Below are 16,516 nucleotides of genomic sequence, written 5' to 3'. Positions count from 1 at the left end.
GAAGTGAAATGTTTGTGGGTGAAGACAAGGTCAAGGGTCTCTCTCTAGAGCCAAGATGGAGTGGAAAAGCAAGATGTGGAAACTGAGAGACTAGGAAGTATAGTTAAAATAGTGAGTTTCATAAACTTACAGATAAAAGAGTGTTTGACTTAAATTGTGACCACAGAAAATATGGTTGCAAGACAGTGTCTTATTTTAAATCAAATATAAGGTGGTCACCAGGGAAAAATTCCCAAATATTAAATATACCCAAATCAGCTGGGTTTTATAGAGATTTTAATTAACACAAATGAGGAATTAAAGAGAGAGAAAAAAGGAATGATGAGAAAAAAGAGTAGGCCAGCTTAGGCCAGCCTTAAGAGAGAGAGATCAGTCAGTCTTCAATCCACTTACCACAAGATTTGTCCCAAGCAAAATTCTAGTGTTCAGAGAGACACCAACTGCCTCCTCCAATTCAGCTTTTCCCAGCTGACTGTTTCAAGAGAGAGTCTCCTCAGAGGGAGTTCCAGCGAGAGTCCCTTGCTCTCAGCTTCTGATCTCCTTTAATTTTCTCCTATGTCACTTCCCCTAAGTTCTCACATCTACCAATCACAGTAGATGTTTTCCAAAGGACAGACCATTCTTAATTCACACCTAAGTAGGCTTAAACTTTTGATTACGTTCACACCTGAAAAAACCTCTGAGTAAGTTCTCACCTCTTTGATCCTTGTAAATTCACAAGTTGCCTGACCTTTATAGGTACTTAGCACCCTTTTGTATTAGATCTAAAAATAGGTACAGCTTAAGAACTTTTGCCTTACTATAAGTATGGGTTTAAGTATTTTTCATTGTTCGGCAAGGAGTTTCTTCCTCTAAAGTATACTTAAGTAGGGGTGGAGTAGAGGTCTTCACATTCCTGATCTAAGTTCCTTCATTGTTTAAAATGGGGAATGGTCTTAACCAAATCTTATGAAGTGGTGTCTGAGAATTTTTAAGATTCACAGAAGTTAGGATATTTGATGGAATATCGGTATTTCTCCTAATATGAGGGCAACAGTTAGGGAGGAGAGAAAGATTATGAGCCAATCACTGACCTCATTGAAGAAGGAGGGAGATCAATAGATAAAAACCATTAGGATCTAGATTGGGTGATAAATTTGAAAAGTTCAGTATATGGTGGTAGAGGGAGAGGATAAAAATGGAAGTGGAGAGCAAAGAATAGTTATCCCTTCCACATTGTGACTTTTCCCATCATGGTTTTGATTTATTGGGTTGACACAAGAAGTTAAATGAGAATATTTTGGGAGTTTGCAGAAGTCACCGATGACATGCAAAGGCCAGCAGACAACACAGGGAAAGTTTAGAAACTGAGAAATGCATACTTAACCCAAAATTTATAACAAAGAACTATAAATATCCCATAAAAGGGGGGAAAATCTACTTTTCTGGTATGAAGAGAACCAAAAAATTTCACATGGGTTTTCTAGGTCACAGGGGCTCCATGCCCTAAGCCCTGAAATGCAGAATGGATAACTATATTTGGACTCCCCTTGCCATGAGTTAAGAGGTATTAGTGAAAGTGCAACCAGTACTAGAAAGGGTGGCTAGGGATGCAGGGTCATCAGGAGGGAATTAGGGCTCAGTAAGTTACAGAAGATGAATGAAATGAGAAATAAAAATATTTTTAAAAAGTTATTAAGCCAATGTTCCAGAGAGTACAGTGGAAAGTGTGGATTAATCTGGAGGGGGCCATTTCGAGTATGGGGCTGAAGATGGTGAGAGTGAGAAAGCAGGGAGTTGGAGGTGAGGAATAGATTTTATATTTCTGTAGCTGGGGGGGGCTCAGTCACCAGGATGGGGAGAGTATGACAGAATAGGAACATGATACCCACTGGAAAATGAGTGGGGAAAGAATAGTAGCTGGAGAGATTCTTTGATGGAAGTAGGTCATTTAGACCTTTCAGAGCCTTCTAGCAAGGTCCAATCTGGAAGTGAGTGGTGAGGTTATTTCCCATGAGGATGAGGAGGCCAGCCTCAGAATAGGGGAGATATTAACAGTTCAGGGTGAGTCAGGTCTAGGAACTGGAAAAGTCCTCTTAACAGAGTTCTTGAGGGAGATGGCCCATATCCATGATGATACAGGATTCTCTGAGAAGATCTTGGTCAAAGAAAGAGACCCAGAGTTGGAGACCCTGGATCAGTGCTGAAATATGACTCTCTGGGAATAAATGGGCAAGTAGGCATATAGGTTAGTAGATACTGAACTTTTTTCAATTTCCTTTTCTCAGTAGTAAAGATGTCTGTAATTTTCCCCCCAAGCATTTTGGCATTTCTAGTACAAACACTTTTTTGTTCACTTTAATCAACTAACAAGCATTTATTAGGGGCTCATCACATGTCAGATACTATCTTGAGCATTGAGGATACAAAGACAAAAGTGAAATATTCTGTGCCATTAAGAAAATTATTTTTAGTTGGGAAAGAGAACATAAAAGTATATTGGTATATGAAAGAGATGAAAGGTGATTTGCACACAGAACGTTGTGGTGAAGGGGAGGGCACAAGCACTTGGGTGCTTCATGGAGAGTGAGTTGATCCATAAAAGAAACAAGGGATTCCAAAATGTAGAAGTGAGAGAATATTTATATTCCTGACATAAGTGTAAGGATGATATTAAAACATAAGTATTGTTTTACTAGTTTAGAGATATGAAGTAAAATGGCTGGCTTGAGAAAGAATCAGAGGTTGAAGGAGAGCTGAGAGCATGCTAATTTCAATTGTTGACAGTTATAACCATTTTTCTGTGTCAATTACTCTCTCTGTCAGTTGGCAGAGACACACACTTGGAGACTCTCTCAGGGCTGGAGGAGGAGGTTCTCTCTCTCTGTCTGAGGGAAAGACCTGAAGGGGCTCAGTGTTTTCCTTTCCCAACTTGGGAAACACTATTGACTGTTTATTGTGGTTTTGATAGATTGATTAAACTCTGAGAAAACCAAAGTAAAATTTGATGTGTGGTTTGAGCTCTGAGTCTGTTAAGGCTCAGAGTCCTGATTTGATTCTTGTTGAGACTCAACCAGCTAGCCTTTGCTATTTTATACTTTGAAGGTGAAGTTAAGAATTATAAGGATAATAGTGATACTTTTTATTTAGATAGTATAAATTTGGGTTAGTCAGATTAGGGAGGATTAGTGTAGTTCCTTGCGGAACCAGGGAGTTTATTTGGGTGGATTTAGAATCCCTTAGAATTAGAAATCCTTTATAATGCTTATATATTTCAATAAATATTTTTATAATAAAAGTCTCCTTAGCATCTTTGCACCTGGCCCCAAAGGGAAGTTCACATTTGAGCTTCACTTCATCACTGAAGATACTTTTGATTGCATTTATTAAAAATATCCAAACAGTTTTGAACCTGTATTGGCGAGTTTTCTATCTATATTTTTATAACTCTCCATTTATTTTTACATAAGAGACAGATAGAAGGCATAGAAATTGGAAGTGGAATACTATGTATGAGGAATTATAAGAAAACCATTTTTATATATGTGTATATATATTTTTTTAATTAGTTGGTTAATTATTTTTTCACATCAGTATAATGTTTTAATAACAAATTTTCACAAATCTTCTGAAGTGAAATAATCCAAATTGTCTCCCTCCCTTCTTCCCATCTCTCTCTTGGAACTGTTGAGCAATTCATTCTGGGTTATACATGTATTATCACACAAAACATGTTTCCATATTATTCATTTTCATAAGTGAATGATCCCATAAAACCAAAGCCTTACAAAATATACCTAAATAAACAAGTGATAAATCATATGCTTCCATCCACATTTCTACTCCATCAGTTCTTTCTCTGAAGGAGTGGCATTCTTTGTCATAAGTCCCTGGAATTGTCCAGGATCATTGCATTGTTGTTAGTAGCAAAAGGATCATTTTGATATATAACATTTATTTATTGAAATAACATTTCACATGTTGAGCATGAGAAAAGATGTGGGGTGTGTGATGATGCTGAAGAGTTTGTGTGGGGCCATAAGGTGAATGAAGCACAAAGTAGGAATATAAGTCCACATAAATGGTATGTGTGTATACATATACACACACACACATATCCTACACATATTTATTTCCCTTTTCCTATTTTATCAATAGGAGCCACTGGAATTTTTTTTGGTAATGAATTTTTAAAAATTTATTTGTTTAATTAATTAATTTAAAATATTTTTTTCATGGCTACATGATTCATGTTCTTTCCCTTCCCCTTCTCCCTTCCACTCCCTCCTCCCAAAGCCAATGAGCAGTTCACCACTGGAATTTTTTGAATAAGACAACCACACAATTATACTTGCACAATTGGAAAATCAGTATTAACAGCTGGAGGATGAATTAGAATGAGAAGAACCTTAAAGCTGGGGGACAAGTAGGATGTTAATGCAGTAGTCTATGGGAAGTGATGAGGACTTAACTAGGTCTTACTTAGCAGGTCTTCCAGTCTTTGCCTTCTTTAGTGCCATTTCTACTTCCTCATATAACAGCTGGTGTCTAATATATGAATTCAAATATGGCAATTTCATTGTGCTATTCATTAGAATTAATACTGTGCATTGGTTCTGAGGATCAATACTATATATTGATTCTAAGACTGAAGACCAATAAGGACTAGTCAGTTGGGGTTAAGTGACTTGCTCAGGGTCACAGATCTAGGAAGTCTCTGAGGCCACTTTTGAACCCAGGGCCTCCTGTCTCTAGGCTTGGCTCTTGACCCACTGAGTCACTTAACCACTCCCCAAAATATATTTTGTTAAAGAAATTTTGATAGATCTCTACCATTTTTCGTCTAATTGTTATCCTCCTGGTTTAGCAGGATGTCTTGCTAAGCTCCTATAAATTTCTTTTATTCCTTCATGGTTAAGCCATTTTGCCTTGCTGGAGAGCTTTCTCTGCAGCGTTTTCTACCCTACCAATGGTAGCATTAGAACTTCCTTTCATTGGGAACTTTTCCTGACAAAGGAATCATTTTAATTAATACCTGCTCTTTCCGTTTTGGAAAAAAAAGCTATGTTTTTCCAGAGGTGAATTGAACTGAAAACAAAAGGGTTAATAATCCAAGGTCAGGAGATTTTATGAATAGTAATTGAGGTTGGCTTTCCTGCATTATTAGGTTCATTTCCTGAACAAGTATATAGAATAAAAATATTTCATCATGATATTTTTCCACTTACTTGAATTATGATTTTGAGGATTTATTCCCATAGGGTAAAAAAAATTGTATGAAGCCCCAAAGTTATTTTTAAAATTCACACTTCAAGTTCCAAATGTTCACTTCAAGAAGGACTTTACCTTTGTCCATATGTGATCCTACGTAACTCCTATAAGAAGTTGGCCAGACAGATATTCAATCCATGACCTCTTTGCACTGTGACAAAAAGCATATATATACTGATTCATCATGCAGCTAATTACCGTCTCTTTGGGCCATCCCATTGACTCCCTATTATATAAATGTTGAAGCAATCTGATCAATTTTGTCTTCTCACTCAACATATGGCAAAATTCATTAGTTGGAAGAAATACACAGAAATCCTCTCATACCAAATATAAGCAATAATAGGTCTATAGTGTTATATATTACATTTATTTATAAATGGTTTGATTTAGAGAATAAAGGGATAATAGTTCAAGGAACTGTCCAAGCTCTCTGCTATTGATTCATTAGTGACTGCTCTTTGAGTGTGTTCATTCATCCAATTTCTAATCCACCCAGTTGTAACACATTTTTCTGCCTTGTCTATAATAATAGCATGTGTGATTGCTGAATGTTTTGCTGAATCCAAGTATATGTTTATGACATTCTTCTGATCTATAAGCTTAATAAATCTTTTAAGAAGGAAAATTAGATTAATTTGCCTTGACCTCTTCTTGACAAACATGCTGGCTTTTAGTGCTTGCCATGCCTCTTTTTATATCACAAACCATTCTTTTAATAACATACATGTTACTAGAATTTTTCATGGAATTGAAGTGAAACTCACTGGTGCACGGATTGAAGATGCCACCATTTCTCTCTCCCCCTCTTGTTGAAAAATGAGACATTTGCTTTTCTCCAGTCTTGTAACACCTCTATCCTTTCCATAATTTTAGAGGTAATTAATAGAAGCTCAGAAAATTAACCAAATACTCATTTATTTAACAACTGTTTAATGAATACCTACAATGTGTTGGCCACTATGGGGAATACAGAAGTATAGAAGAAAGACTAATTTACTCTTAATAAACATGTAGTCCTCAAAACTATTAAAAATACAAAGTGCATATTATTGGAACTGTGAATTGGAAAGCAATTTAAAATTAATAATTGCTAAACTAAATTAAAATGGACTAAAATGTCCAAGCACTTTGACCCAGAGAGTCCACTGCTAGATAGACATATGTGCCATATATTTCAAGAAAGTCACTGACAAGAAGGAAGTCCTCATATTCCCCAAAATATTTATAGAAAAACTGCAAATAACTAGAAAGAAAACATGTGACCATCAATTTGGGAATGCTAAACAAATTGTGGCATATGAATATAATGAGTTTATTACTGAGGTATAAAAAAAGACAAGAATGATGAATACAGAAAAGAATAGAAGGTCTTAAAAAAACATGCAAAGGGAAGTAAAGAGGCAGGAAAAATGATGAACATGATGACTATATCAATGCAAATGGAAAGAACAACCATAAAAAAATCTAAAGTGAGTGTTATGAAATTGCAAAGAACAAGCATGGATCTCTAGAAAAGATATGAGAAGACATTCCTACTCCACTCCTTTTGCAGAGGTAGGAAGGCCACAAGTGTGGTACATTATATGTATTTTCAGACCTTTATGATATATTGATCAGTCTTGCTATTTTTTTTAGTCTCATCTTCCTCTTTTTCTTTTTTTTTGAGGTTTTTAAAAAAGAATTATTATTATTATTATTATTATTATTTTTGTTTCCTCTCAGGAAGCCTAGCTCCTGAGTTTGACCTTTATCTTTAATTTGTTACAGCTGACCATTTTCCATTTTTTTATAAACATAAAATATTTATTGAAATATATAAGGATGAATAAAGTATTTCTAATTCTTTTTTTAAATTTTTATTTGGTCATTTCCAAACATTATTCATTGGAAACAAAGATAATTTTCTTTTCTTCCCTTCCCACCCTCCCACCACCTCTCCCATAGCCCATGCGCAATTCCACTGGGTATCACATGTGTTCTTGATTCAAACCCATTTCCATGTTGTTGGTATTTGCATTAGAGTGCTCATTCAGAATCTCTCCTGTCATATCCCCTCCACCCCTGTAGTCAAGCAGTTGCTTTTCTTCGGTGTTTTTACTCCCACAGTTGATCTTCTGCTTGTGGATAGTGTTTTTTAGATCACTGCAGATTGTTCAGGACATTGCATTGCCACTAATGGAGAAGTCCATCACCTTCGATTGTACCACAATGTATCAGTCTCTGTGTACAATGTTTTCCTGCTTCTGCTCGTTTCGCTCTGCATCACTTCCTGGAGGTTGTTCCAGTCTCCATGGAATTCCTCCACTTTATTATTCCTTTGAGTACAATAGTATTCCATCACCAACATATACCACAATTTGTTCAGCCATTCCTCAATTGAAGGGCATTCCCTCATTTTCCAATTTTTGGCCACCACAAAGAGTGCAGCTATGAATATTCTTGTACAAGTCTTTTTCCTTATTATCTCTTTGGGGTACAAACCCAGAAGTGCTATGGCTGGATCAAAGGGCAGACAGTCTTTTATCGCCCTTTGGGCATAGTTCCAAATTGCCCTCCAGAATGGTTGGATCAATTCACAACTCCACCAGCAATGAATTAATGTCCCTATTTTGCCACATCCCCTCCAGCATTCATTACTTTCCTTTGCTGTCATGTTGGCCAATCTGCTAGGTGTGAGGTGATACCTCAGAGTTGTTTTGATTTGCATATCTCTGATTATAAGAGATGTAGAACACTTTTTCATGTGCTTATTAATAGTTTTGATTTCTTTGGCTGAGAACTGCCTGTTCATGCCCCTTGCCCATTTTTCAACTGGAGAATGGCTTGATTTTTTGTACAACTGGTTTAGCTCTTTATAAATTTGAGTAATTAGACCTTTGTCAGAGGTTTTTGTTATGAAGATTGTTTCCCAATTTGTTGCTTCCCTTCTAATTTTAGTTACATTGGTTTTGTTTGTACAGAAACTTTTTTAATTTGATGTAGTCAAAATTATTTATTTTACATTTTGTGACTCTTTCTAAGTCTTGCTTGATTTTAAAATCTTTCCCTTCCCAAAGGTCTGACATGTATACTATTTCGTGTTCACCTAATTTACTTATAGTTTCCTTCTTTATATTCAAGTCATTCACCCATTCTGAGTTTATTTTGGTGTAGGGTGTGAGGTGTTGATCCAAACCTAATCTCTCCCACACTGTCTTCCAAATTTCCCAGCAGTTTTTATAAAATAGTGGATTTTTGTTCCAAAAGCTGGGGTCTTTGGGTTTGTCATAGACTGTCTTGCTGAGGTCATTTACCCCAAGTCTATTCTACTGATCCTCCTTTCTGTCTCTTAGCCAGTACCAAATTGTTTTGATGACCACTGCTTTGTAATATAGTTTGAGATCTGGGACTACAAGGCCACCTTCTTTTGTATTTTTTTTTCATTATTTCCCTGAATATCCTTGATCCTTTGTTCTTCCAAATGAACTTTGTTATGGTTTTCTCTAATTCAGTAAAAAAGTTTTTTGGTAGTTTAATGGGTATGGCACTAAATAGATAGATAAGTTTGGGTAGGATGGTCATTTTTATTATGTTAGCTCATCCCACCCATGAGCAATCAATGTTTTTCCAATTGTTTAGATATAGTTTTAATTGTGTGGAGAGTGTTTTGTAGTTGGGTTCATATAGTTCCTGTGTTTGTCTCAGCAGATAGATTCCTAAGTATTTTATATTGTCTCGGGTGACTTTAAATGGAATTTCTCTTTCTAATTCTTGCTGCTGAACTGGGTTGGAGATATATAGAAATGCTGATGACTTATGCAGGTTTATTTTGTATCCTGCAACTTTGCTAAAGTTGTTGATTATTCCGACTAGCTTTTTCATTGATTCTCTAGGATTCTTTAAGTAAATCATCATATCATCCGCAAAGAGTGACAGCTTGGTCTCCTCATTGCCAATTTTAATACCTTCAATTTCTTTTTCTTCTCTAATTGCTACTGCTAGTACTTCTAGTACAATATTAAATAGTAAAGGTGATAATGTGCATCCTTGTTTTACTCCTGATCTTATTGGGAAAGCTTCGAGTTTATCCCCATTGCAGATGATGTTTGCTGATGGTTTTAGATATATACTGTTTATTATTTTTAGGAACAGCCCTTCTATTCCTATACTTTCTAGTGTTTTCAATAGGAATGGGTGTGGTATTTTGTCAAAGGCTTTTTCTTCATCTATTTAGATAATCATGTGATTTTTGTCAGTTTGCTTGTTTATATCGTCAATTATGTGGATGGTTTTCCCAATATTGAACCATCCTTGCATTCCTGGTATGAATTCTACATGGTTATGGTGAATAACCCTTGTGATGACTTTCTGGAGTCTTTTTGCTAGTATCCTATTTAAGATTTTTGCATCTATATTCATTAGGGAGATTGGCCTGTAGTTTTCTTTCTCTGTTTTTAACCTGCCTGGCTTTGGGATCAGTACCATATTTGTGTCGTAAAAAGAATTTGGTAGAACTCCTTCTTGGCTTATTTTGTCAAATATTTTGTGTAATATTGGGATTAGCTGTTCTTTGAATGTTTGATAGAATTCATTTGTGAACCTGTCTGGACCTGGGGATTTATTCTTAGGGAGTTCTTTGATGGTTTGTTCAATTTCTTTTTCTGATATGGGGTTGTTTAGGTAATTTATTTCTTCTTCTAAGTCTAGGCAATTTATATTTTTGTAAGTATTCATCCATATCACTTAGATTGACATATTTGTTGCCATATAATTGGGCATAGTAGTTTTTAATGATTGCCTTGATTTCCTCTTCATTAGAGATGAGGTCTCCCTTTTCATCTGGGATACTGTCAATTTTGTTTTTTATTTCCTTTTTTTAATTAGACTGATTAGTACTTTGTCTATTTTATTTGTTTTTTCAAAGTACCAGCTTCTAGTCTTATTTATTAAATCAATAGTTCTTTGACTTTCAATTTTATTAATTTCTCCTTTGATTTTTAGGATATCTAATTTAGTCTTCATCTGAGGATTTTTAATTTGTTCACTTTCTAGTTTTTTAATTTGCATGTCCAATTCATTGACCTCTGCCCTTCTTAATTTATTTATATATGAACTCAAGGATATAAATTCCCCCTTGAGTACAGCTTTGGCTGCATCCCATAGGTTTTGAAAGGATGTCTCACCATTGTCATTTTCTTCAATGAAGTTATTAATTGTTTCTACGATTTGTTCTTTAACTAGCCGGTTTTGGAGAATCATATTGTTTAATTTTCAGTTAATTTTTTATTTATCTCTCCATGTACCCTTACTAATTATTATTTTTATTGCATTGTGGTCTGAGAAGGTTGCATTTATTATTTCTGCCCTTTTGCACTTGTTTGCAATGATTTTGTGCCCTAATACATGGTCAATTTTTGTGAATGTACCATGTGCTGCTGAAAAGAAGGTGTATTCCTTTTTGTCCCTATTTATTTTTTTCCATATGTCTACCAACTCTAATTTTTCTAAGATTTCATTTGCTTCTCTCACCTCTTTTTTATTTATTTTTTGGTTTGATTTATCTAATTCAGATAGAGGAAGGTTCAGGTCTCCCACTAGTATAGTTTTTCTATCTATTTCATCCTTGAGCTCCTCTAGTTTCTCCTTTAGAAATATGGATGCTCTGCCATTTGGTGCATACATATTGAGTACAGATATTTTCTTGTTGTCTATACTGTCTTTTATCAGGATGTAATTACCTTCCCTATCTCTTTTAACTAGATTTATTTTTACTTTGGCTTTGTCAGATATCATGATTGCTACTCCTGCCTTCTTTTTATCAGTTGATGACCAATAGATTTGGCTCCATCCTCTTACTTTCACCCTATGCATATCTACCTTCCTCATGTGTGTTTCTTGCAGACAGCATATGGAAGGGTTTTGGATTCTGATCCACTCTGCTATTCGCTTGTGTTTTATGGGTGAGTTCATTCCATTCACATTCAGAGTTATGATTACTAGCTGTGTATTTCCCAGCATTTTGATTTCTACTCCTGGTCCTGCCTTTTCTTTCGTTATTTTCTTCTACACCAATGTTTGTTTATAGTCAGTTCCCCTAGTCCCCCCCCCCCATTTTACTTCCCTTTCTACCCCTCTCCCTTCTTATTCCCTCCCTTATTTTCCCCTGTAGTCTTTTTAAAATCCCCCCCCTCTACCTTCTCCCTCCCTTGTACTGTTTCCCTCCCCACCAGTCCGTTTTTTACCCTTCTACTCCCCTATAGGACGCAAATTTATTCTCTTCCCCAATGGATTGGATTGTTCTTCCCTCTTTGGGTCAGTTTCAAAGCACATAAGAGTTGAGTATTTCCTATCTCCAACCTCTTTACTCTTCCAGTGTTTTGATGTTCTCCCCCTTCCCTCCATGAGCTTCTTTGTGACATAGTTCTCCCCCTTTCCTCCATAAGCTTCTTTGTGACATATAAATTTACCCCCATTTGTTTCTTTTCTCATTTCTTTTAGTATTAACCTCTTTTTCTTAGCTCTGGTTTTATATATATATATATATATATATATATATATACATACATACACATGTATATGTATTTATGCATGCATATATCTATATACCTATTTATGTCTTGTCCTTTCATCCTATACAGTTTGTCACTCTTCCCTCTAAGTGTAATTCTTCTAGCTGCCCAGGTGATAGCTACAGTTTTTAGGAGTTACCAATGACCTCTTTTCTTATAGGGATACATATCATTTTAACTTATTGAGTCTCTTTAAAAAATTTTGTTGTTGTTTTGTTTTGTTTTGTTTCCCCCCTTCTTTTTTAAAATTACCTTTTGATGATTCCCTTGAGTTCTGTGCTTGGACATCAAATTTTCCGTTCAGGTCTGGTCTTTTCTTTACGAATGCTCAGAATTCTTCTATTGTGTTGAATGACCATACTTTCCCCTGTAAGAATATAGTCAGTTTTGATGGGTATTTTATTCTTGGTTGTAGAACTAGTTCCCTTGCTTTCCAGAATATCATATTCCATGCCTTTCGGTCCTTCAGTGTGGATACAGCCAGATCCTGCATTATCCTCACTGTGGTTTCATGGTATCTGAATGGCTTCTTCTTGGCAGCTTGTAATATCTTTCCTTTGGTCTGATAGTTTTTGGATTTGGCTATAACATTTCTTGGTGTTGTCAGTTGGGGATTAAATACAGGGGGTAATCTGTGGATTTTTTCAATCTCCACTTTCCCCTCTTGTTCTAGGATATCGGGATAGTTTTCCTGAATAATTTCCTCTAGTATTTTGTCCAGGCTTTTTCTTTTGATGTGGTCTTCTGGTAGTCCAATGATTCTTAAATTGTCTCTTCTTGAACGATTTTCTAAATCATCTGTTTTGATGATTTATGAGATGCTTCACATTTTCCTCAATTTTTTCATTCTTTTTGTTTTGTTTTATAGTGTCCTGCTGCCTTGTGAGATCACTTAATTCCAGTTGTATTGTGGTTCTTAAAGATTGGATTTCATCTCTGGCTTTTTGGTCATCCTTTTCATTCTGGTCTGATTTTCTTTGAAGATCATCTTTCATCCTCTTTACCTCGTCTTTCATCTCCTTTGCCTCATCTTTCATCTCCTTTGCCTCATTTTCCAGCTGGTTGATTTTGGCTTTCAAGAAACTATTTTCTCATTTTAGTTCAAGTGCCTCTGTTTCCAGATGACTTATCTTAATTTTTAAGTTCTTTTCCCAATTGTCTTCAGCCTCTCTTAGTTGTGTTTTGAGTTCTTCCACAGCCTGTATCCAATTTGCTGGGATTTCTGATTTATCGTTTGCTGATCTCTACCCTTCTGTTCCATTTGCTGAGTAGAAGCTGTCTATTGTAGTTTCTTTCTCCTTTTCCTGTTGTTTGCTCAAATTCACCCCTTCTTTATTCCCTGTATTTGTGCTCTTGTTCCTCTCATTTTTTTTTGTTTTTTGGGGGGCTTCTATCAGTCTCCCCTCTTGGAGCTTTAACAGAAGATCTCTTGGTGTAGTCTCTGGGGGAGGGTTGTTGGGGGTTTGAGGTTCCCTGTCCTCTGGAGGCTTTTGATTGGCTTAAAGTCCAGCAGTCAATGAGGATGGGTGGGGAGTCTGGGCTTCCCTGAGTTCTGGAGACTTTTGATGGGAATAAGTTCAGCTTAGTTGGGCTGGGTGTGCTCTGAGTCCTAAACTTCCTGGAAGGCTGGAGCAAATATGGAGGATCTCCAAAGTTCTGGCCAGGCTGCCAGGTCTATGCTCCCTCTCTAGCTCCTTCCCCGCCTTCTGTGTTGGACGCTTTGAACTTGGCCAGCCCTGCTCTCAAGCTTTGCCCTCTAGACTAGCACCTTTGCCCGCCCAGAAGTTCCCGCTGCTGTTGGAATCTCAGCGCTCTGGGTGGGAGAGGGGAATGGGTCCTGGGACCTTCCTTCTGTCTTCCCCTTAAACCTGAGTGTTCTAGGATTTTGGCTTTTCGAGGGGCATACCTTTTGAATTAAGTCCAGCAGGAGGGTTCCCTGGCTCTGTCTTGTTGTTTAGTTTGGTTTTCAGCCCCTTAGGAGCATTCAGTTTGTGATTGGTAAGGAAGGGTTTTCAGAAGTCTGAACTTCTAGGCTGCCATCTTGACTCCGCCTCCTCTGCTATTTTATTTTAAATCATTTTCTTCTTTCTTTTTTTTTTAATTTAGACTATTTCCCCATGTTTCCATGATTCAAGTTCCTTCCCACCTCCCTCCCGTTCCTTCCCTCCTCCTGAAGCTGACAAGCAGTTCCACTGGGTTATACAGGTTTCATTGTTCAAAATCTATTTCCAAGTTATTCATGTTTGCAGTAGAGTGATCTTTGACATCAAAACCCCAACCACAGCTCCACTGAACGTGATTGATCATATGTTTTTCTTCTGTTTTTTTGTTCCCCCAGTTCTTTTTCTGGAAGTGGATAGTGTTCTTTCTCAGTCCTGGATCATTGCTAGTAGAGAAGTCCATTACATTCGATTGTGCCACAGTGTATCCATCTCTGTGTATAATGTTTTCCTGGTTATGCTCCTTTAGCTCTGCATTAATTCCTGGAGGTTGTTCCAGTTCACATGGAATTCCTCCAGTTCATTATTTCTTTTAGCACAATAGTATTCCATCACCAACATATACCACAATTTGTTCAGTCATTTCGCAATTGAGGAGCATCCCCTCATTTTCCAATTTTTGTCCACCACAAAGAACGTAGCTATGAATATTCTTATACAAGTCTTTTTCCTTATTGTCTCTTTGGGGTACAAACCCAACAGTGCTATGGCTGGATCAAAGGGAAGACAGTCTTTTATCGCCCTTTGGGCATAATTCCAAATTGCCCTCCAGGATGGTTGGATCAATTCACAACTTGACCATCGGTGTATTAGTGTCCCAATTTTGCTACATCCCCTCCAACATTTATCACTTTCCTTTGCTGCCATATTGGCCAATCTGCTAAGTGTAAGGTGGTACCTCAGAGTTGCTTTCAATAGTCTTTTCAAAAAGGAATTTGAAGAAATATGGGAAGTCAAATGAAGACAGAATCAGAATATCAATCACATTTACTAAGACTTTAAAAATAACAAAAACCTCAAAAATGCAAAGAAAGACTTCATAAAAGGAAATGGAAATAAATAGAATGTATTTGCTATTATCTGTTTAAAGTAGAAACATACACATAATCCTGTAAATGATAAAAGTTAGCAGCGTAATGGAAAATAGCATTTTAAAAATTGTATATAATAGGTTCCTTTAATCTGCAGTTTCATTTTCCAAGGTTTCAGTTATCTGTGGTTAGTTGCAAAGTACCTGAGGTCCGACTGATGTGTGAATAGTTACTTCTGCTTCCACTTTTTACATTTTCATTTTTAGGGGACTTTTTTTTGGGGGGGGTTGGAAGGGAGCTCTAAGCAGAGGGGCAGGAGTGGGGGAGGAGTGGCAGGAAGAGGGAGAAATGTTTGCTTATATCCGTGGTTTTAGCCATCTGCTGTTAATCTTGGAACATACAGCGCCCTCCCCAGATATGGGTCCCAACTGTATTTGAACACTTTTGTTGATGGTTAAATTTAGAATAGCTTTTATGCTCACAACCTAAGTACATGAATAATTACACTATGTAGACTTAATTTGATATTGATACTTATATTCATGTCAGTTTTATACTCACATCAATTAATGGTTGTTCAATGTGGAGGATTTAGATGTTACCCTTACCTTTCGCTCAACACCCCTTCGTATGTCATCTAAAGCATCTAATGTCATTTAAGCTCATTTTCTATCAATTTAGCTGAATGATCAATCAATAAACATTTATTGAGCATTTACTATGTGCCTATAATACAATGAAAGGGAAAAGGTCCCTGCCTATGAGGGCTCATAGTGGGGAGACAACAAGCAAACAAATATGGGTAACAAGCAATATACAGGATAAATAGGAAATAATCAACAAAGGGAAGTTCCTAGAATTAAGAGGGATCCAGAAAAGCTTCCTGTAGAAGGTGGGATTTTACCTGGGACTTGAAAGAAGCTAGGGAAGCTAATGTGAGAAGGAAGAGCATTCCTGGCATGGAGAATAGTTAGAGAAAATGCCTAGAGTAGAGAGATGGAGAGTCTTGTTCAAGGAATAGGAAGGTCAGTTTCACTGAATCAAAGAGTCCACGGGTGGATGAGGGTGTAAGGTCCCACTGAAAGGTGGGAGCAGAGAGTTTGCTTATGAAAGACTTTGGATGACAAACAGGATCCTGGAGGTGATAGGGAGCCACTGGAGTTTATTGAGTAGGGGAATGTCATGGTTGGAGCTCTGTTTTAGGAAAATCACTTTGGTGGCTGAATGGAGTATGACCCGGAGTGGGAAGAGACTTGTAGCAGTCAAGGAGTGGACAAGGAACATATATTGTAAAAGTAAAACCATTTCAGACTAAATAGGAAAGCAAACACTTGCTGGGTGCTCTCACACAAATATATACACACCTGGGATTAAGGTTTCATCCTTGAACAAAAGGAGGAGAAATGTGCTCCTTTGTGATGGTCTGATCTCACTGTCTGTTATGTAGGTAGCATGATAAATGTCTTTTACATCACCAGCCTCAGAACTAGGGGTGGTGGGGTGGTGGGGAGTCTGCCTGTGACACACCTGCATCTCCACTCACAATCTCTCCTCCTCATTTTTACTATCTCCATCTCTCTTTTCCATTACTTCTATATTTCTCCCTCTCCTCTCACTGAATCCTGCCGTTGTCCTTTCCTGCTGGGCAGCAGACTGTGCCAATGATTTCTGCATTCTGTAGCTA

Source organism: Monodelphis domestica, chromosome 2 (genome assembly GCF_027887165.1).
Source record: "Monodelphis domestica isolate mMonDom1 chromosome 2, mMonDom1.pri, whole genome shotgun sequence".
NCBI lineage: Eukaryota > Metazoa > Chordata > Mammalia > Didelphimorphia > Didelphidae > Monodelphis > Monodelphis domestica.
The sequence above is the reverse complement of the archived record's forward strand: the minus strand, read 5'-3'. Positions refer to the sequence as shown.